The 21,814-nt window shown below is 47.2% G+C and overlaps 1 long non-coding RNA gene and 1 pseudogene across 1 annotated transcript in view; both read left to right on the top strand.

Moving 5' to 3' along the window:
- Positions 1-1,261: 1,261 nt before the first annotated feature.
- Positions 1,262-21,814, top strand: part of LOC144374897 (uncharacterized) — a 36,068-nt gene continuing 15,515 nt past the window's right edge. Inside the window, exon 1 of the long non-coding RNA XR_013434151.1 lies at positions 1,262-1,524. This is a non-coding gene — a long non-coding RNA (uncharacterized LOC144374897). The remainder of the gene's footprint in view (positions 1,525-21,814) is intronic.
- Positions 5,487-8,049, top strand: LOC120886129 (neuritin-like; annotated as a pseudogene).

The following is a 21,814-nucleotide window of genomic DNA, read 5'->3' as shown; positions in this document are numbered from 1 at the left end:
AGAAAAAGAAGTAAAAAGAAACCCAAAGCTTAACAGCGTTTTGAAAGGAAATAACTATTTTTCATTCTCGAATGAGTGTGTCTTCTGCAGCATTTTGCACAAATGCAACTGCAGAACCATTTCGTTGCAGATTAAGTAGGCTGCATCTGCACAGAGTCTGTGCGGGATCTTCAAAAGACAGTGCAGGTGTATATGGGTCCGGTTGTGCGTGTGCATACGTGATGCACATGTGTGCGTGTGTGTACGTGTGAGTGGGACCCAACCCCAAGAAACGCATCAAGATCAGGAACAGGAATGCACACTGGCGCTTGCCTTGGAAATTTCCTAAAGCGCTTAGAGTTTGTAAATCACTAGTATCCGAAAAATTGTCAGCAGAGGCTCTCTCCCGGTGCTCTGCCCGCCCCCACCCCCAATATAGGTGTCCTCGGTGTCTTGTGAAGCAGCCTTTGGCCCAGGCGGGTCTTGTGAGTGGTGAAATCCACAGAGAGTACGCTGTGTATATTTTGGGGGTCCCACGTGTGCGGCCCAAACCCCTGGGGCCTGGGCGTTTGCTCGAGCTTGTGTGTAGTGTGTGTGGGCGTATGTGTGTGAGTGTATGCTCGTGCCGGGGCCGAGCTGTGTGCTCACGCGCTCCAAGCTGCGCCCAGAGCTCAGCTGCAGGGTTGGAGAAAAAAGAGGGTAGGCAAGTGCTGGGGGGAGGCGGCGGGCGGGATGCCGATTGGGGGCTTTTGAATTGATGGAGTTGGCTTATCCGCTTTTCCCTCTCCGGCTTGAGCTCCTTTAAACCTCGCTGCTGCTTCGTAGGAAGGGGGCTGGATTCACTGTAGCTGCTGCAGGAGGGGGAGCAGGTTGGAACAATCGAGTGGGCGCGCCAGGACTCCCCGGCTCCAGGCGGGAAGGGGAGAGGGAGCCCTCATTCTGCGCAGGGAGGGGGCGGGGTTGGAAGGACTCAGCAAACCAGGAGGAGGCGGGGGCGGTCGCTGGGATGGGGGAAGCGGTCACCCCCAGGAGACAAGATTTCGTTCGGATCGCACATTAATTGGAGATATCTGATTAATTTGAGCTTCTGATGACTATAAATGGCGATTCTCTACAAAGGTGTCTATATTAAAAAAAAAAAATCATTCCGTGTCATCCCCCACGTCAGGCCTGCTCGTGGGCGTGAGGCTGTACTTCCTCCACCCCCTCCTAATGGAGTGAACCATTCCCAGCTCTACCTACCCCTCTCTCTCTCTCTCTCTCTCTCTCTCTCTCTCTCTCTCTCTCTTTCTCTCTCCACCTCTCTTCGGTCCCTTCCTCGCTCCTTCTCTTTCTCTCTTTCTCTCCTCCCTCTGCCTTCCCCGTGCATAAAGTCTCCGTCGGAACTTGTTGGCAATGCCTATTTTCCAGCTTCCCCCGCCCCCCCCCCCGCGTTCTCTAAACTAATTATTTAAAGGTCTGCGGTCGCAAATGGTTTGACTAAACATAGGATGGGACTTAAGTTGAACCGCAGATACATTTCACTGATCCTCGCGGTGCAAATAGGTAAGTGGCCGCCCGGACTGGCTCTCTCGGCAGGCGGCCGGAGACAACCGGTCCGGGCCAGAGGGGCGGACACGCGGACCAGCTGGGCCTGCAGCCACCCCGGGGTGCAGAGAAACCTGCAGAACCCCGAGGGGGTGGCGTTGGCTCCCGAGGACTTGGGCGTCCCGGGTTGAATTTTTCTAAAGAAAAAGAGACTCCAAACGTTCTCCAGGAAAATTGTGCGGCCGGCCGGCTGGTGGTTTTTCCAGAGGAGATCCACCGTCCCCCTCGCAGTTTTCCTCCAAAGCGCCCATCCATTTTTGCTTTCCTATCTGGGGTTAGACCCGGTTCGGTGCGCTCTGGGGCAATGCATCGGGCCCCTGTGATACTGCAAGATACTATTTTTGAAGGATCGAAAGGTGAATTCAGGAAAAAGATGGCTAGCCAGATAGGACTGGAAAGTTTTATGTAAAGAAAGCGAAGATATTCCAGGGCTCCGTTCAAACTGCTGCATTTAGAACTTTGTCATTCTCCCGCCCCTCCCCCCATATCCTAGCTGCAGCATGTACACCGGGCACCGCAGACTCGATTCAGAAGCAAATCGAGAACGACCAGGAACTCTAGATCACATATTTTATTATGCTTACCATTGAGGAGGGTAAATTGAGCCAAATATACGTGAATATACTTTTTGAGACACGTTTGCCTGTTACTTTATCCAACACTGTCTGCATTTTGTACATAGGAAATGGTTAAGTGTTTGCAATATGTCATGTCGGGTGTTTGTTATTTTTGTTTGTTTGGGGTTGATTGTGGACGGATTTATTGAGTCACCATTTTATGTTAAGGAATGTTGAGTTGGTAGTTACACTGCCATGGGGCTTTTTAAAGTTTACATTTTTTTTCCATCCAGAATGCAGAAAACATTATGGGAGCAGGCATTAGAAAAATTCCTTTTTTGATGCTGGTTCAGAACATTAATTAACATGGCCTAAAAGTGAAAGTGAAGCAGGTTATTAATAGAATGTACAAGAGAAAAAAAAGAAACTCTTCAAACGGGTCTTTTTGGAGATGGAGGGAATTGTTATCTCCTATGATTTCAGGCTGTAGCATTCTTCTTTGCAGACAAATCCTTGCAGTATTTTGGTGGGGGCTGCTTTAGGGAATTGGTTTGGGGCAAGAGAAAGAATACAAAACAATTTTTCTGTATGAGAAATGTGGAGAACACAGGATTTGGGGTTCTCTGGACATTAAAATTGATTCTTTGCAATGGGATTTTATGCACTTAACATGATTTTGAGGGATCTGGTTGTTTGTTTTGTTTTTATTCCCCAAGAACATTATAGGATGTTAGTGTGTGTGTATGCAGGATGTTGCTGTTTTCCTTTAATTCTAAGGAATGACTTAATGCTTCCAGTCTGGTTGATTTGAATATTTGACATTAGTTCAAAGAGCTGCAATAAATAAAGAACATTTCTAAAGGCAGCAAATCCCTTAAATGTTGCAAATAATTGCATGTGGCATTTTGCAATTAGCCAGAGAATTTTTAGGGAACAGGAGAGGTAATTGTTTTTGAGACAGGGGTTTTAATCTGAGAAGGTTTGTGCTGTTTTCTCAGTGGGAAATAACCTTACTTTGAGGATTAAAAAAAAATTTGAAAAGTAGTTGTGCATGAGGGATGTGTTTTTTTTAAAATTTTTTAAAGAGAGAGTGGGAGAGAGAGAGAGAGAGAGAGAGAGAGAGAGAGAATTTTTAATATTTATTCTTTAGTTCTCGGCAGACCCAACACCTTTGTTTGCATGTGGTGCTGAGGATCGAACCCGGGCCGCACGCATGCCAGGCGAGAGCGCTACCGCTTGAGCCACATCCCCAGCCCGAGGGATGTGTTTTGAACACATGACCCTCAGACTGAAAATGACCGCTTGTAGGCTATGGAGTTGAAGTTGAACGTATTTTTTCCCAAATGTCTGCCCTTTCCTGCACCAGAGCCTCAGTCTTTATTAATTCATGCCTGGGAGCTGTCCCAAATCACTGACATTTCGCAAGAAAAGTGGGGGTTGGGGAGGGGCGGAGAAGAGGAGAGAGTGGTGAACGAATGAAGATGCGGTGGGAGGAAGTTTGGAATGAATGAGAGGTCGAACGAATGAATGATCGAATGGAAACCCGCACAAGACAGGGACGCATAGGAGGACAGAGAAGGAGCCAGAGTCGCCTGCCCAAACTTGCAGAAACCGGGTTCAGAAAGGACTGCAAGGGACATGGGCTGCGACCTACTAGGGTCGCGTGCACCTGCAAAATCTGTCCCTGTGCACAGGCTCTGGCCTTCTGGTGCAGGCTAGAGCCCAAGGAGTCAAAGTTGCAAAACACAGAAAATTTCACGACTTCTTATTTTACACATGTACACACTCACACATGTGCGGTTTGCAGGGTCTTCTCTATAGCAGCGCCTAGAAAGATAACGTGACAGAACGCTTCCCGCCCCCAGCGAGCCCCAATTCCCCTTTTAAAAATTGTCAGTGCGTCTTAGGGGCCTCTTTTTCGAAACCGAATTTTTAGGGGTGGAGGTAAGGGGTGAGGAGAGACCTGGGACAGAGCAGGAGAGTGGTCTGTATTTGTTTCTTCTCTGCAACGCTGTGCGTAACGTAGAAGAGGATGATGCATAGGGTTGATTCCACTTTGAGTTTTATTATCACAAATATTCATTAGTTCATCAGATACTGTCAGTGTTCCATTTGCTATTATTGTAGTCGCAAGGAAGGGCATTTAATTTTTGTGGAGGTTTCTGAAGGTTTACGCATCTGCTCCAGCTGAGGTCGAAGTTAACCCTGGTCCCTTCCCCAGCGTTTCCCGTTCCGGATTATAAAACGCAAGACCCGCCTCGCTCTTCCTGCAGCAATTTGTACACCGTGAGCTCTCGGAGGTTGCTGTGGGTTCCATCACCTTCCTCCTGGTCTGCGTCTGGCCTAGCGCTCGGGGACAAGACGATGCGTGGGGAAGTGTGTGCGCTGGGGGAGAGGTGCACGGTCTTCCCAGGACACATTCACACGCGAGTGGCAGCGGCCAGGACACTGCGGAGGAGGCTTGCGCACCGAATCCTGGGAGCTAGAGGCCGAGCCACCCTACATTCTCCCCGCCCCAACCGCGCAGATTTGGGCTTCTCTAGCGCTTTCCAGGAGCCCCAAGTGCTCCTGGCCGCTAGGTATCCAGTCTCAGGCTGGTTTCCTTGGCCTTAGGGTGGAAAGAAATGGCCACCGCAGCGCCCGCAGGCCTGGAGCCTGTTTCTGGTTCAGAGCCTTGGGGTTTGGTGGACTTGAGTCCAGGAGCAAGGAACTCTGTGCCGTCCAGGTTTTCTCCTCCTGTTCTCCAGCCGCCCCATCTTGCATCCTGTCCCCCCACCCTCTGACGCAACTTGGAGCTAGAGGCTGCGAGTCCCAGGAGGCCGCGAGCTGGGCGTTCAGCAGCCTGTCTGGGACCTGGAGAGGAAAGGTCTAATTCCGCTGCTGCTGTCCCGAGTGGTGGCGGGCCTTTCCCGGGATGTGAAGGGTGTGTGGGGAGGTGAGTGGCGGACAGAAGTTGTGGAAGGAAGCAGGGAACCCGAGATAGTGTAGGTGACCTGGGGCCACCTGCACAGACGGCCTGGCTTGTGGCCCTGACTGCCGGGTCAAATCAATCCCATTGGGTCTTGAGAAATGTAAACTGCCTTTTTCTGTGGGGCAAAAGCGAGTGCATCCAAGGGTCTCTCGCGGAACAGATTCCACGGTAGGCATCGGTTTTATAATGAAACAATCCATTTTGGTGACCTCCAGTGGCTTCCAGAGACTTTATTCATCCATTCATTCTGAGCACCCACCGAGGACGGCGCGCCCAAGGGCTATTGGCCGGAGGTGGCCTCGGTTCCAATGCTTGCCCCCAAGTCCGTCAGCCTTCCTAGGCTAGCCTCGCCCCTGCACTCTGTTGTCCAGACCCCCTCTCTGTCCTCAGAAATGGAGGATTACACTGCTAGAGACATGACAGGGCTTGCTGGGGGAGTGTTGGGAGAAGAAGGAGGGAGTGAGGAGACAGAGAAATAAAAGAGATGAGGGAGGTGAGAAAAGGGGGGCGAAAGAAACACAAAAAGATACAGAGCGCGATTCAGGAGGGAGCTGGAAGGAATGGACTTTCCTCTCTCCCACTCAACCCACATCCGTTCACACACAGACGGTGCGCACCAGAGTCCTGTTGAGTGGATATCTGCCGGCCATCCCCAGGCCAAGTCTTTAGGTCACCTTTGACATCGGTGCTTCCCGAGGCTGGGCCATGAGAGACACAGCTCCATGGGGCAAGGCAGCAAGAAGTCGGGGATGCCCAGGCGGGCCTTGGGTCATCAGGGCAGGGTCAAGGCGCTGCTGACCGGTGTACCCTTCTCCCCCGCAGCGTACCTGGTGCAGGCCTTGAGAGCAGCGGGCAAGTGTGATGCACTCTTTAAGGGCTTTTCGGACTGTTTGCTCAAGCTGGGCGACAGTATGGCCAACTACCCCTCAGGGCTTGGACGACAAGATGAATATCAAGACCATGTGCACATAAGTGTCCTCTCTGGTCCGCTGGGGTTCTCTTCTGGGGGCGCTGCTGAGGTCAGAGTGCGGCACCTCCCCGCCTGAGCTCAGCATACAGTGCAAGAGTAAATCTGCGCACTCTCGCCTTCTGGCTCTCACCCCCAGGCCCAGGCCTGCGGACAAGCCCTCTGGTCCCTAGGCCCAGTCCTCTGGTTTAGGAAACTCCAGAGCCTGGGGTGGACTACAGAGAAAGAACCCCACAGTGGCCTGATCCCAGCTCCCAGCAGCCTCACAGGCTCACAATGAGGTGCATGCACCCAGTCCACCTGAGAGGAGGCCTGGGGCAAGGAACCCTGCTACCAGTTACTCATTCCGCAGAATCTCTGCTTTAAGGCAAACTTTAATTATTACCTCTCTCAAGGATAAGTGACCTGCTGAATACCCTGAACAGTTGGTTTGGGTTTGAGGACCTTTGGGAGGTAATTCTAGATTTACCTAGAGGCTATAGTCACTGGCCTATTATCTCCACTTTCAGTGATATATGACCCTTTCAAAACACATCAAGAAAATGCAGCGCAAGCAAGGAGGCCCTGGCTTCCAGTTTCTGGGAGAAGGGCTGAAATAATATTTCATTGTGTAGCAATGACTGCCCAAGAGGAGAATGTCTGGGATGTCTGGTGACTGTGCTAAGTTTGTAGTCCTTTCCTAAGCTAGAGGTAGCCATCCTCCATGCTTTTCCCACCCCTTTCCCTATCTGCACTGTCTCCTCAGATTGCGGAAGGCGCAGGTCCAAAGGAAGGGGAGAGAGACTTCATGGCCAGGCCCAGAGGCATTAATGGGCGGCAGCTTGCGAGGCTTAGCACTGTTTTCCCAGCCTTCCCCAAGGAGGGCGAGCAATCTGTTGGCGAAGGCCGAGGTGTGCCAGCGCAGTTGCAGCGAGTGCAACCCGGCTGCCGAATCCGCTACAGGCGAGCTAGAGGGGGAGCCACCTAGGTGAAGGGGCGCCCGAGCCGCTTTGACAGCGCTTTTGGCATGGGCCGAGGTCCGACGACGAGTCATGACCTGGTGCAGCCCTAGAGCCAGGGATGAGGCGAGCAGGTAGGAAGGGGCGCGCCCTGGCAGATGGGCAAGGAGGCCATGAGAGGGGGAGTCTCCGGGGCGCAGGTCCAGGGTCCTCCCCGCGCCCCCAAATGATCCTGCTTCTTCTATTTTGTTCTGTTCCTCGCCAGATACTGGGAGGATTTCCACAGCTGCATGGTCACAGCCCTGACGGATTGCCAGGAAGGGGCGAAAGATATGTAGGATAAACTGAGAAAAGAATCCCAAAATCTCAACATCCAAGGCAGCTTATTTGAACTCTGCGGCAGCGGCAACGGGGCGGCGGGGCCACTGCTCCCGACGCTCCCAGTTCTCCTGGTGTCTCTCTCAGCAGCTTTAGCGACCTGGCTGTCCTTCTAAGCCAGCTCCCCTCCGCGCCCACCCACACTCACTCCATACTCCCGGAAATCGAGAGGAAGATCCATTCGTTCTTTGGGGACGTTGTGATTCTCTGTGATGCTGAAAAAAACACTCATAATAGGATTGTGGGAAATCCTGATTCTCTTTTTTTTTTCTAATTTCGTTTGATTTCTTGTGTTTTAATTTGCCAAATGTTACCAATCAGTGAGCGAGCAAGCACAGCCAAAATCGGATCTCAGCTTTAGTCCGTCTTCACACAAAAATATGAAAATGGCAACTCACCCCCATTTTATTTTTAATTTTTAATTATTTTTTTTTTTGGCAAAAGAATCTCAGGAACGGCCCTGGGCCACCTACTATATTAATCATGTTAATCACATGAAAAATGATGGGATCCTCCTAATAGGAAATCAAGGAGAGGAGAAGGCCAGGGGAATGAATTCAAGAGAGATGTCCACCTGGGAAGCATATGGTGAATAATTCACGCTCACGTCTTTCTTCCACAGTATCTTGTTTTGATCATTTCCACTGCACATTTCTCCTCCAGAAAGCAAAATGACAGATTATTGGCTTTAGGTTTTTTATGGGTAGGAGGGAGAGAGGAAGGGGTTGTGGCAACTCTGGCATCATGGTAAAAGGTGTGAGAAGCAATGCTGCTAAGGTCACTGAGGGGTTAGCTTTACCTGCTGTTGTTGATGCATCTTTCAAATCCACTGCCTTTATTTTCCCTCCTCTCTCGTTTTAGCTGTTACACATACAGTAATACCTGAATATCCAGTGGTGTAGATCACAAGGGGGGGATGTTAAATGTTAATCTAAAATATAGTTAAAAAAAGATTTTGACATAATAGAGCCTTGATTTTAAAAAAAGAGAGAGATGTAATTTTAAAAGTTTATTATAAATTAAATTCAGCAAAAAAAAGATTTGCTACAAAGTATAGAGAAGTATAAAATAAAAGTTATTGTTTGAAATGGGGGTGTCGTTTTGTTTCCTCCACCAAGTTCTCTGGGTACCTCAAGGGACATACAACGCCAGGTGATCAATTAACTCACGTGTTCACAAAGTCACTGGATAACCTGAAGGCTTCAAGCAGATGCTCCTTAGCTAGGACTCCTTGCCACGACCCCAAAATTTCTCATTCTTGAAAGGGGGGGGGGAGGGAAATTGTTTTAAAATGTATTCATTCAAAAGCAGAAGTCCCTTCTAGGTGCGGAGTGCAGAAACTGGGCTTGCGCGTCTGGGGGGAGAGGCGCTGGCAGACGCAATGCCAAGTGGCCAGCCAGCTGCCCCCACCTCAGGTGGGTCTGAGCCCTAACCACGATCTTTCCAGGCTGATCCCTAACCACGATTCGCCTCTTCCTCTGCGGTGGCCAGAGGCAGCTTGCGAAGGAACCGCCATTAAGGGTTCCAGCCGAGGGGCAGAGACTGTTCCCTGGCAGGGATCAGGTGAATCCTTTCATAATTAATAAGACAGCTCAGTTGAAATGGCGAGGAGACAAGCCCTATTGATCCGGCAGTGGAGATGCTTCCACTTTTTCCTATTTATAGGCCCCTCATGGCCTTACGAAGAAGTAAACATTCCAGAGTAAACAAGAACGGAGGAGACCCAGGTCTGGGGTCCGGCGCGGGCAGAGGGTAGGTTGGGGGAGGGACAACTGCACGCAGGTCTCTGGGTTCATTGAAATCGAAAATCTGATTTCTTGATGAAAGTAGAGGGGAAAGGGGGCTGCGTGAGGCGGGGGCGGGGGGCGTGTAGGGAAGGGAGGAGGATGAAGGGAGAGCTGGGCGGTTCAGCAGGTTCCCGCCAGGCGGAGCCCGCAGCCCGCCGCAGGGAGGGTGACCCTGGGCTCTGAAAGGCAATGTGTAAACAATCGCTAGTGTAACAGTTCATAAATCAAACCCAGTGGGTTGCAGCCCAATCTGCACCCCCCCCCAACGATTGAATTCCAGCAACACGTGCGTCCCTGCGCCCCGAGCAATGCAAGCTGCACGGATTCTTAATGGCAGCATCTATTACGGCCTCCCGTTCAAGCACGCGCTGCGCGGGGGCCACTCCCGGGAATAGTTTTACGCGCTACCTCTCTGCCAGCTCCCTCCTGGGTCGATCCCCTGTTCTTAGGCAAAAACCAAAGGAGATCCTCTGCGCTGCCGCCTGCATGGGGCTGTCACTCAACCCCAAAGGCTCCTTGTTTTGGAAAACAGTTGGGTTTTGTTTGTTTCGTTTCAAAGTATATAAACAGAATCAAACTAACCTGAGTTCAACCCGTGGATTTCAAATTAAGTGGTTGGGAGCCTGTTTAAAATATAAATCTATTCAAGGAAGGGGAGGGGAAAGGGAGAGAAAGAGGGAAAGTCTTCTCTGATCATTTTTTTGCCATAATAGTTTTGTTTTCTATTTGCAAATCGTTATATTTTCCTGGGCAACCTGTGCGCACCACCGAGCCCCTTGCTTGCTGAAATAAACGGTTTTGTGGGGAAGTGAGAGCCGGGTGACTCGAGGAGACGCCCATCCTCTCGCAGAAAGCTTCCCACCTAGAAATCAATTTCCTAGAGAGCTGGAGAAAGCCAGACTGATGGAGGGACAGAAGGTACCATGGGGGGGGCGGCGGGGGGATGCGAGCTAGGGCGGCTCCTTTGCTCTCCCAACAGGGGTGTTCTCCAGGTTGGATGCCCTAGAAGAAGAGCGCTCCAGCGCTCCAACGCCGAGTTCTTCCACGCCCCCAGCCCACCCATGCCAGTCTTCCGAGGATCCTCCAAAGCTTAGTGCCTTGTTTGGGGGCTGCCTTGCTCTGTTCAAGGCCCACGCTCACGTGAACGCTTGGAGAGAGCTCCAGGAATGCAGGGCGAGTCTCAAAAACACCAGCTTCTGTGTCTGGTTCGTTAGAGAAAGTTCCTTCTCTGGGTGATTGTTGAGATTATTATCGTGCCGTCTTCGACTATAGTGTGCTGTTTAATCATGATGACATCTCCATATGCTAGTTGACATTACTATTCTTAGGCAGCAACACGGTGAGCTTTATTGCCAGTTCTGGGAGGTGATACTAACCAGATATGTCCCAACTTGGAGTTGGGCTGGGAAGTGGGCGTCCAGCCCAGAGGGCCTCCTCACACCAACCTCTGCCTGGCCCCAAGCGTGGGAGCACCCTCTCCAGCCATCTGCACCTCACATCCTCCCATGGCTCTCCACCTGGCCCGCTTGCTCTGGCTTGGAGCACTGGAGGAGCTGTTGGGACTGGGGGAAGGACCGCTTTCATTGAAGTTAAAACTCCAGTGTAGTGTGTGATGATCTCAGTTGTGAAAATACCAGAGAGGTCAGTTCCAAGTCCCAGCCTCATCATAGAAACCCCAAAGACCTTAGGAGCCGGGAGGATGATTAAAGGGAAGGAGACAACAAGTGAAAGCGAAGGCCAAGGGCACAGGAAACAGGAGACCATGGGAAAGACTGGGGAAACAGACCCCAGAAGTAGAGTTAGCAGAGGAGGGAGCCCAAGGCGATCAAGAGAAACACAGAGATGATACAGAAACTCAAAGTTGGAAAGAATAGATCCGTGGAGGAGAAATAAGGGACTTATTTTCATTCAGGACTCTCAGAGGAGCCAGTGACCTCAAGCTCAAGGGCACTCCCCCACGCCCCACCCCACGCACCCCAACACACACACACACACACACACACACACACACACACACACACACATTTCCTTTCTGCAGCTAGGACCTCCCCCAAGGCCAAGGCCACAGGACCCGTGGTGCCTTTGTACTGGGTGAGCCAGCACCAGCACTAGCAGGAGCAACAGCACAAGCCTGCTGCCCTTGCCCAGAGTCTCAGGACATCCTGTGATCCAGGCAGAAATGGATCCAGGAATTTCCCTTTGGGAATTTTCTCTCAAATCCGAGTAGAATCCTTTCTGTAAGGGTCTTCCCTGTTCTCTCAGCCCTCCTCCACCAGCCCCTGTCGCCACACAGTAGGCTCTGCTCCCAGTTTGTCTTTGGTGACTCCCTACCTCCTTAGCCCATGGACCCCCAGGGAAAGACCACTGCCCCACTTTTCCTTCCTCCAGAGCACCTACCAAAGAAAATCCCAGGTGCTGATCTGCATCCCTCCACCTCTTGGCCCTGAAAACAAAGTGGTGGGGGTAGATGGAAGGAAGGGAGAAGTGAGCGGGAGGCCAACTTGTAGGGGCTCAGAAGAGACCCTGCATTTACCCCTCTGTCCCCGCCCCCAGTCTCTGCAACTGCTGAGGCCAGGAAGCTCAGGAACTTGGGAATGCTGCAGCTTGTGTCTCACATACCTGCATACCTTCCCCAAAGAGAACAGCACCCAGAAGCCCCACAGGGGCCCTTTCCTAAGGTCAAGGGCTGGGGAGCTTCAGACCCAAATCCATGGCTCAGATGAGGAAATCCAGGCCCAGCTCTGCCCAGCCAGGTCAGACTCCCACACGCTGCACCACCCACCTAAGAGAGGGCTCTTTCTCCCCTCTTACTCACCAACCACCCCAGAGTGGGGGTGGGGAGAATGTAGCATTCAGTTCAGATTTGGGCCATGGAAGGACATCACCTTTAGTGTGGCCTCCCAAAGCCAAAACGCAGGCTCTGTCCTGTTCTGTGACCTTCTCCCAGAGTGCCTTAGACAAGGACTGCCCCCAGACCACTCCATCCCAATGGGCTCCTGGTCTGCAGTCCTGTCATTCACATCCCCAACCCAAGTCCGTGGGTTCTCCCAGCACTGGATTCCTCCTGTAGTTCTGCTGCGGCTTCTCTCAACCACTCCTTTAGTACCACTGTTCATATTATATTCATCTCCCCCAGGTTACAAATAAAACATAAGGTTTTATAACCATTGAAGCAATTCAAAGATACATAGGGGGGTTATCCTCCTCCACTAACAGATGTTAATAGGTGGATGTGTATTCTTCCACAACTCCCCCCAGGTGTGTGTAAACATATATTGACATATACCTATGGGAGGTGGGAATTTTTTTTCTATTGGGATATATTTTTTTATGGCCAAGTTATTCAAGATCAATAACTAAACATACCACTTTTTTTACCAGATATATAATATTTCCTAGAATGCCATAATTTAATCTTCCACCTACTTATGGGCATATAGGTTTTTCAAGTTTTTTGTTTTTTTCTCCCTTTTTTGTGCTCTATGTATATTTTGTCATAAATATTCCTGTTCAAACACTATTCTGTACCACTCTGTACTCGTTTTTTTTTTCCTTCAATAGAATAGAGATTCTCAAAGTTGGATTGTTGGATAGAACCTATATGTATGTGTGCTTTAATTTAAAAAGATGTTGAATTACTTTCCCAAAGAATCTAGAGAGTCCATTTCCCTACACCCTCATCAACATTGATAACAATTTTGTTGTTGTTGTTGTTGTTGCTTTTAATCGACCCAGCAGGTAATTTTGTCACTTTCTGGAAGGCCAGCCATTCCTGAGACTCACATTGGATTCTACGGATCCCTTTTGGATTCTGATGGCCACCAAGGTATCCTCCTGAACGTGCAGGAAAGGTCTGGCTAGACTTTGAGTCCTCCTCCCCAGAGCAGTGGCTAGGGCCCCACAATTAGTGACTTTTTTAAAAATACTTTTCTCTTTTTAGTTGTCAATGAAACTTTATTTTATTTATTTACATGTGTCAAGTGCTCCACCACGGAGCCACAACCCCAGCTGAGCCACAACCCCAGCCCAATCAGTGACTTTTATTCAAAGGCAGGAACAGTTCTCCTGGAACCATCACTAATCTGACATTGCTGACATGGATGTGGGAGCTTAGGGATTGTGAGTGAAAGCTGGTGAGGTAGAACTCAGTGAAGCCTGCCAGCATGCCAGCTCCATGGGTCTGTGCTAAGGCTGCTATCCCCTGGCCTATCTGCAGAGGAGGGCAAGCGATGGAAGGAGGCATTACAGGAAAAGAAAACAGCAGCCTAGAGCAGTAACTGCTGGATCTTTCTTTTCCTTAATCAATAAGAATAAGAAGCTTCTACAAGCAAGATCCAAGCAAGGGTGAGCAGCCAGGATTGAACCGTCTCTGGGGGGATTCAGTAAACTGAGATCCAGATCACACTCCCTCTCCACTCTCTTTCCACCCCAATTACTCTTCCTATAAACAACAATAAAATAATAACAATAAATTTGCTTCCACTGAGCACTTACAACATACTAGGTATTTGCTAAAACTCTGCAAATACTATCCCCTTGTGTTGGCAACCTCTATAAAAGGATTGTATTATCCCCACTTTGCAGATGAGAAACTGAATTTTAGAGAAAGGATAGTAACTTGCCCAAGATCAGCAGGAGGCAAGAAAGAGAGTTGAAATTGGAGTCAAATGTGTTTCAAGAATCTGTTCTGAGACGTCACTTCCCTTTGCTTGTTCTGTTACTATTTTGAGCCCAAAGAGAGCTAACACAAGTAAAAAGACAACAACCATAAAGAAATTTAAATCCTGTGATAGGCAGAATAAAGACCTTACAAAGATATTTGTGTCCTATTTAATCCCTGGAAACTGTAAACATAAAAATAATTAATTTTTTAAAATAATGCGGAAGGAATTAGGCTGCTTATCCACTGAGTATAAAATAGGGATATATTCTGGATTGTTCCTGGGGGAAAAGAAGCACAGTGGTTCTTAAAAGTGGAAAATGGAGACAGAGGAGGTCGGAGTCACGTGATGACCACCCAGCATTGTTGGCTTTGAGGTTGGAGGAAAGTTGATACCAGTCAAGGAATTTGGGCAGCCTCCAGATACTGGAAAAGGAGTCTTCAAAAAAGAATATGGCCCAGTGATTTTTTAGCCCAGTGAAACCAATGGTCAGATTTCTGACCTACAGACAGACAGTGAGATAACAAAAGTATTGTGTAAACCACCATGTTTGTGATTATCTGTTACATCTGTGAATAGAAAACTAATACAAGTCCCAACCTGCATTGTAGCAGAGGGAGAGAATACATTATATCCAGAGAAGACATGACATTTAGGAGTGGACTGCTGGGGGGCGGTTCTCTGTTTGTGTGTGTATTGGGGTAAGGTGGAGGCTTCGTTTCAGCTTGGGGGGAGGATAGGGAGGGTGATATGTACAGAGAAAAAGGACATTATGGGATAAATTTCTAAGGAAAAAAAATTGTGTTGTTGTCTCACAATGTCTTCACATAGGACCTTTTTCATTCCGTGGTCTCCAGTAATTTAATAGACATTCTGGTAAGTTCTTTGGTTCTGTAACAGTTACAGGCCTGCCCAGATATGAAAAGTTCATCACTTCAGTGATTGATGGCTTGATGATACATTCATGAAACCCATCAACAGGTAGTTATGCTCTGGATAAATCACAGTGACTAGTGTTAGCTACCCACCTTATCATCTGGACAAATCCTAGGCCTGATTGATTCCAATGGCAGTCGCAGTTCCAACTTTGTACATGACAAAGAGCACAGAAGGAGGTGGGTCCTACCTCCATGGATTATCTGAAATGAATCACTTGCTGTAGCTGTCTGTCATAAGAAGGAAGAAGTGCAGGAAAGATCAAATCCAGGTAGACCACAGGCGCTACTGCCTTCCACATCAAACTCCTTACAGTCATCCAAACCCAGTAAAGAGGGGAGGGAGAAAGAGCCTCTTTGTCCATCCTGGGTCAACCAGGCCACAGATGGTTTGGGGTACATTACTGTGCCACTGGGGAAGTCTCTCCATGAACAGGTGCCAGGCCGGGGTGATTAATTCCAGCCAGTCACTGACCCAGACACCTGGGCCTGCTGCCGTCTTTCCCTTTACTTGGAACCATCAGTAAACCTCGGCGAGTGACTGTGAAAAATGGCTGTGGGACCCTCACAGTCCTCTGGTCACCCTGTCTGACTGTCGCCTGAAATGCAGTGAATTGTGATCTCCCTTAAGCAGAGAGAAAAATCCCAAGCAAAGTGGTCCATTTAACTCCCGTCAAACACAAATTCTTCAAAATAGGCAACTTGGAAGGGGATCCAGAGCGTCAGAGCCCCTGAGAAGTACATCTATCAACCCTAGGCTGGAGCTGTGGTGAGTGTGTCTGTGTACCAGCCCCAGCGCCCCGGATGTCAGAGCTGCTAAGTGAAGTGTGCACAGCTTCTACCTTTACACAGAAGCCTTTGGGCAGTGTGTGTGTGTGTGTGTGTGTGTGTGTGTGTGTGTGTGTGGTGCTGGGGATTGAACCCAGGGCCTGGTGCATGCCAGGCAAGCACTCTACCAACTGAGCTATAGCCCCAGCCCAAGCAGTGTGTTTTCTTGAGAAACCATTCTTAGCCTTTGATTTTTGCACTATTTTCTGCTCTTTTGAACAGAATGGGGGTCAAATTGTATTTCTGCCATTGGTTTCTTTACAGCATTTGCTGATTTTTTTTCCCTATTTCTGAGTAGCCCTTGGACAATTTTACAGTTATCAGAGAAACACAGCTTGGTCTTCAAATCTTCTTCCAGGAGTCTCCATAAATTCAAGTCCAAAATGTACTTGTGGATCCCTTCTTACACAGATTTAGCTAACTCTATATTCTCTAACTCATGTACTTCCTAATACATGTAGAAGTGTACACAGAAGTATGGGCACATACACATGCACACGTGTGCCCTTACAACTTTGAACTCATGTCCTCCATTTGGTTTTTGGATCTTGCTTTTTGGATCTTTCTCAATTGTCTTTAGCATTTTTTGTTTTATACCCTGCATGTTCCTCCCCTTCAGCTTATAAACATATTGAAATCTCTTCTCTTACAGCCTGAAAGAAAACTCCCTTCCCTGTCTAGGTTGGCTTTCCAACACTGTGAAAAAATACCTGAGACAAACAATCTAAAAAGAGAGAAGATTTATTTTGATTCACAATTTCAGAGGTTTCAGTCCATAGTCACTTAGCCCCATCACTTTGGGCCTGTGGAAGCACAGTATAGCATGGCAGGAGCACATGACAGAGGAGGTCTACTCACCTGACGGTGGCTGGAAAGTGAAAAAGAGATGGAGGGGTAGGTTCCCAATATCCTCTTCAAGGGCACAACCTCAGGAACCTAACTTCCTTCCACAAGGCCTGATCTACTGAAAGTTCCACTAGTTTCCAATAGCAACACAGGCTGACTACTAAGCCTTCAGCATAAGAGCCTTTGGGGACATTTAACATGCAAACCATAATGATGTCCACCCTATTCTGTGCTCATCCATTTTTCTGTCATGATCCCCAAAATGGTGCCTCACCCAAGGCAGATGCTCTGTAAATATAGGAAGAATAGGAGCTGGGGCATACCTCAGTGGAAAGGCATGTGCTTAGCATGTGCAAGGCCCTGGGTTCAATCCACAGCCACCAAATAAAATGTGCATGTGTGTATGTGCATCTGCATTCTTCATTTATATGTGTGAATATATTTAGATGTGAAGAATACATGAATGAAAGTATTAGAATGTTAAAGCACATATGTAATAGAGATTTAAAATATTCCTTATTCAGTAAACATCTTTTATATAGACAAGGTGCTAAGCATTGTGGGAGATCCCAAGACTCGTGAAAGATAGTCTCTGACTTCAATGAGCTTATAGTGTGTGTATGTATTTCATATATTGAAGAATATATATGAATATATGAAGAAAAATATAGATATGAAGAATACATGAATCCTTCCCTTGTGTCTTAGTTCATATCTGTTGCTAATAACACAATATCATAGACTGGGTGAACTCTAGAGAAAAGAGGTTTATTGTGGCTCAAGGCTCTTGTCCAAGACTGAGGGGCTGCATCTTGTAATGGTCGTGATGACAGAGTACTAAGGGGGTTCAGATCATCACATAGAAAGAGACAGGGATAATGTGAGACCTAACCAAACCGGCCTTTCTAGAAGATTCACTCTTGAGATAGCCCATTAATATATGAGTCCATTAATCCCATGAATGAATGAATCCGTTCATGAGGGCAGGGCACTAGTCACCCCTTAAAAGTCCCACCTCTTGATGTCATGTAAAAGGGATTGTCTCAATGTCAGTTTCGGAGGGGACAAACTATGTTCCAACTGTAGCTCTTCTTTACAGGTGTCCCCAGGTGTGCTCCAGGGCCAGGTTCTTCTCTGCCAGCTGCAGACACTCTGCCCTCCTTGGCCTCCCCCTTCTTTCTCATTGGTATTTTACCCTTCAAAACTATCTTTGCAGTGTTGCCAAGGGTCCACAAATTAGAAACTGTAGGCAACCCAAGAGGGAAAATTAAAAGGCTCCCAGGGAGCTGGGGATGTGGCTCAAGCAGTAGTGGGCTTGCCTGGCATACGCGGGGTGCTGGGTTCGATCCTCCTCAGCACCACATACAGGTAAAATAAAGATGTTGTGTCCACCGAAAACTGAAAAATAAATATTAAAAAATTCTCTCTCTCTTAAAAAAAAATTAAAAGGCTCCCTGCCTGATCTTACCTGACTTCTTCTCTTACCTCACCTGCCAGACCTTTCTCTGCCTTGGATGTCCCAAAATTATTCCGTCTCAATGCCTTTATGTTCTTGATTTCCTCTGCTTCTCCTCAAACATCTTTGTCTGGGAGATCCCTTCTTGTCATTTAGTTTCAATTTCAACATCACCTCTTCAGAGACCCCTTCTCTGACCTTTCACTGTAGAGTGACAACTTCCCACCCCTGGAGTGCTCCCCAGCGAACAGGTGTTATCACATTACCTGGTTTTGTTTCATTTCCAGCGTATAACATTTACACAATTTAAGAAAGAAAAAGAAAATCACTGGTTAACATGGTTGTGTTCTCTAGGTTTTGGTGCCTTGGGCAAAGCTGTGGCCCAGGCCTTGTAAGAACAGGCACTTTTTATGTGGTTCTTTGGCTCCTGAAAACCCTCATCTCTCTCTGGACCTTTCCCCTTTCTCTTGCCTGAATTTTTACCCAAGCAATCCAGGTTTTCTCTCCACCACTCAGTTCATACCTTGGTCCCTCTTGGATTTAACAGTAAAGAGTAGTGGAAAATTTGTTCCTGGACCCTGCAGTGAATGTCTGAAACAACAGAAAGTATTCAACTCTATACATACTATATTCCTACACATATATTTCAATGATAAATTCAAGGACCTTTTCACTTAAAGGAGGCAATTTACTGTTTCTTTATTGTATTCAAATTTCCAGTATCATAATTATCACACTTTGGGGCCATTTATAAGTAAAATCAATGTTACTTGAACACAAGTACCATGCAAGTGACCTAATCAACAAGATGGCTAATAAGTAACTAATGGGAGGATAGCATACATATATAGAGTGTGGATACACTGGGCAGAGGAATGATTATGTCCCAGGAATAATGGAACAAGATGGCAAGGTATTTGATCATGCTACTCAGGTTGGCACCCAATTTAAAACTCAAGAATTGCTTATTTCTGGAATTTTCCATTTAATATTTTTGAATTGGGGCATACCCTCATGTAACTGAAACCATGGAAAGCAAAACTGAGGACGAGGGGAGACTACCTCCACTAAGTAGCAAATGCTGGGTCCCCTCCAGAGGATTCAGTGTCCTACACAGGCAGCCTCTACAGGTGTGGTAATTCTGGGAAAAGCTGGTGGTAGGGCCAAAGGTACCTGTCTGATCACCACAAGGGTCTGCTGACTGCCCCAAGCCACAGTCAACCAGCCTCAGAAACTGATGTCCCATTACAGTAGAATAGTCCAGATAGCATTCAAATCAAATCCCCATGGGCTCAAAGCCCCTGCCTAGCTGTCATCTGTACAAATATAGACAACTGTCAAGGATAAGGTGATATTTACTACATGTTAATATTCACACGTGGGAAACCCTACCATCTTAGAAAGTACTAAGTTGGTTATTTTTAAATAAATTTCATTCCAATGAGTGATTTTATTTTTGCTGTAATATGGCATAATATATGTATCAAACTGCTACTTTGCTAAGTAAAATCAAATCCTGACTCTTCAGGGTTGGAAATAGAGAATATCCATATGAGAGGGACCCCCATTCCTTTCCCCCCATGATCTGTGGCAGGAGATGAACCATATTTCAAAAGACTATCCTGGCGAGGGTCCTTTCTGGGAATTATCTCTACCACTGCCAGGAGACCTGAGGGGGGTGGTACCATCTCCCTGTGATTCCCTGGCCCCCTGGAGCCAACAACCCTGGCTGCACACTTCCCAATCTCTTGGGAGAATATTTTGTTTTTTTCAAACACAGGTGAACCTGGCCTGAGCTCTATTCAATCTACAGAATCCAAAGGTCAAGAGAAGGACTTGAGAAAATGTAGTTTGGAAAATTCCACAGATGACTCTGGGACAGAGCCAGGGTTGATCCTCACTAAAATGTGGATGTACAGCCCACTAACGCATCCACTAATCCCTCATTAAACAGCACAGACAAGGCGAGAACATTTTTAGGAGATGTTACTAAAGACCTGGGGTGAGGAAACAGAATACAGAGAGTTAACACCCAAATAGATGAGCCAGATTACAACTTTCTTCACCAAGGTTCCTGACAGCACCAGTTGTAAAGGAACAGTAACCTAGAAAGAAACTCAGTTAATGTGAAAATACAAGAGAAGTTTCCATAGTCTAGTAAGTGTTGGACATGCTGCTTACTTGATCCCAGGATATTTAAAAAAAATTGTTTATTGGTTCATATTAGATATACATTACCTTATTATTCATTCTGAAATAACTGTAAATTCATAGAATATAATTTGCTCTAATTCAGTCCCCAGTCCCCAGTATGTTCCTTTCCCTTTCCTCTACCTTCCCCCATTCCCCTTCTACTCTACTGATCTTTCTACTATTTATTTAGCTTTTTTTTAAAAAAAAAAACTGTTGTCTTGTGGATATACATAATGGTGAGATTCAGTGTAGTGCAGTCATGTGTGCACAGAGGAAAGTTAATTCAGATTCATTCCACTGTCTTTCCCTTATCCCGTCTCTCCTCCCTCCCCCTCAATTCCTTTCTTCTACTTCACTGATCTGTTTATTTAATGGAATTTCACCACCTCCGTGTTTCTCCTCCCCACCCTGCCTTATTTTGAATTTTTCTCCCAGTCTTGGCAGACACCATTACCTTGCATTTTGAAATCTTCTACAGGAAAAACCTCATTGAGATCTGTTTAACCCATAGTTTTCTGCATATATATCATATCACTGCAGAAAACCTATAATCAAAGACATCCTAAAGCAGGTCTAGATTTTTTCAAAGCCCCCTGTCTAGGCTGTGGCATTGGCTGGGATCTCTCTCCCTATCCACGTGATCCTGATAGCATTCCTATTAGCTAAGGAGACCCCTTCTCTTTGGGCTGATTATTCTCCTCTAACCAAAGCTCACCCCTAGGCTGGGGGTGTAGCTCAGTGGTACAGTGCTAGGCTAGCACACATTAGACCCTGGTTCCATTTCCAGTCCTACAAAAAAGAAATGTACCCCTAAACACAGAGCTGCTTCCCAGGTAATGTACCGGAATTCAATGCATTTGGTCCTCTGTATCTGTAGGCTTTATGTCCTTCGATTCAACCAACCATACATGAAAATATTCGGAAGAAAAAAGAATCACATCTCTACTGAACATATATAGACTTATTTTTCTTATCGTTTTCCTCTGAACAATATAGCATAACAACTATAGAGATAGCATTTGTGCTATATTAGGTATTACATAATCAAGAGATGGTTTAAATTCTACAGGAAGAAGTACATAGGTTCTAAGCAAATGCTACATCATTTTATAGAAGCCATACAAGCATCCGAGGGTTTTGGTATCCCCAGGGCGCTGAACCAATCCCTGAAGATATTGAAGGGCAACTGCTCAATAAAACTTAGGTCTCTTCAAGAGATGTACACAACATAATAGAAAAGGGGTCCTTATCTTAAGACATGAAATCTTGCAGCTAATTGTCCATCCAGAAGAAGAGAAAGTAAGCTGATACAAATCCAAGCCACCTTCCTCATGGCCTGCAGCAGGACTCATGAATTAGTGGTTGCCCCAGTAAATACAGCTGCAGGCTCTGTTTGGAACATGGCTGGGCCTAGGCTGGAATTTTTAAAAATTGAAGTAAATGGCAAACTTTGTCTACAACAGTACCTCCAGATTTTCACATCTAAGGGGTCCACTAGCCTTGGTAAGGATATAGCTCTCTTGAATTCTCTTCCTGCAGGGCTAAGATCAGAAAAGGATAAAGTAAAAACAGGGAGGAGAAAAAAGTTCTCCAAGACTAGTGGGTAAGGATGATGAAGAGAGAAGGGATGTGTGCTTCCTGGGCCCTGTTTGGATTTGGAGCATTTTTTCCCATAGACCATTGTTTCTCAACCAGGGGTAATTTTTCCCCCAGGAGATATTTGCTGGTGTC

Source organism: Ictidomys tridecemlineatus, unplaced genomic scaffold (assembly GCF_052094955.1).
Source record: "Ictidomys tridecemlineatus isolate mIctTri1 unplaced genomic scaffold, mIctTri1.hap1 Scaffold_93, whole genome shotgun sequence".
NCBI classification, from domain to species: domain Eukaryota; kingdom Metazoa; phylum Chordata; class Mammalia; order Rodentia; family Sciuridae; genus Ictidomys; species Ictidomys tridecemlineatus.
The sequence above is the reverse complement of the archived record's forward strand: the minus strand, read 5'-3'. Positions and strand labels throughout refer to the sequence as shown.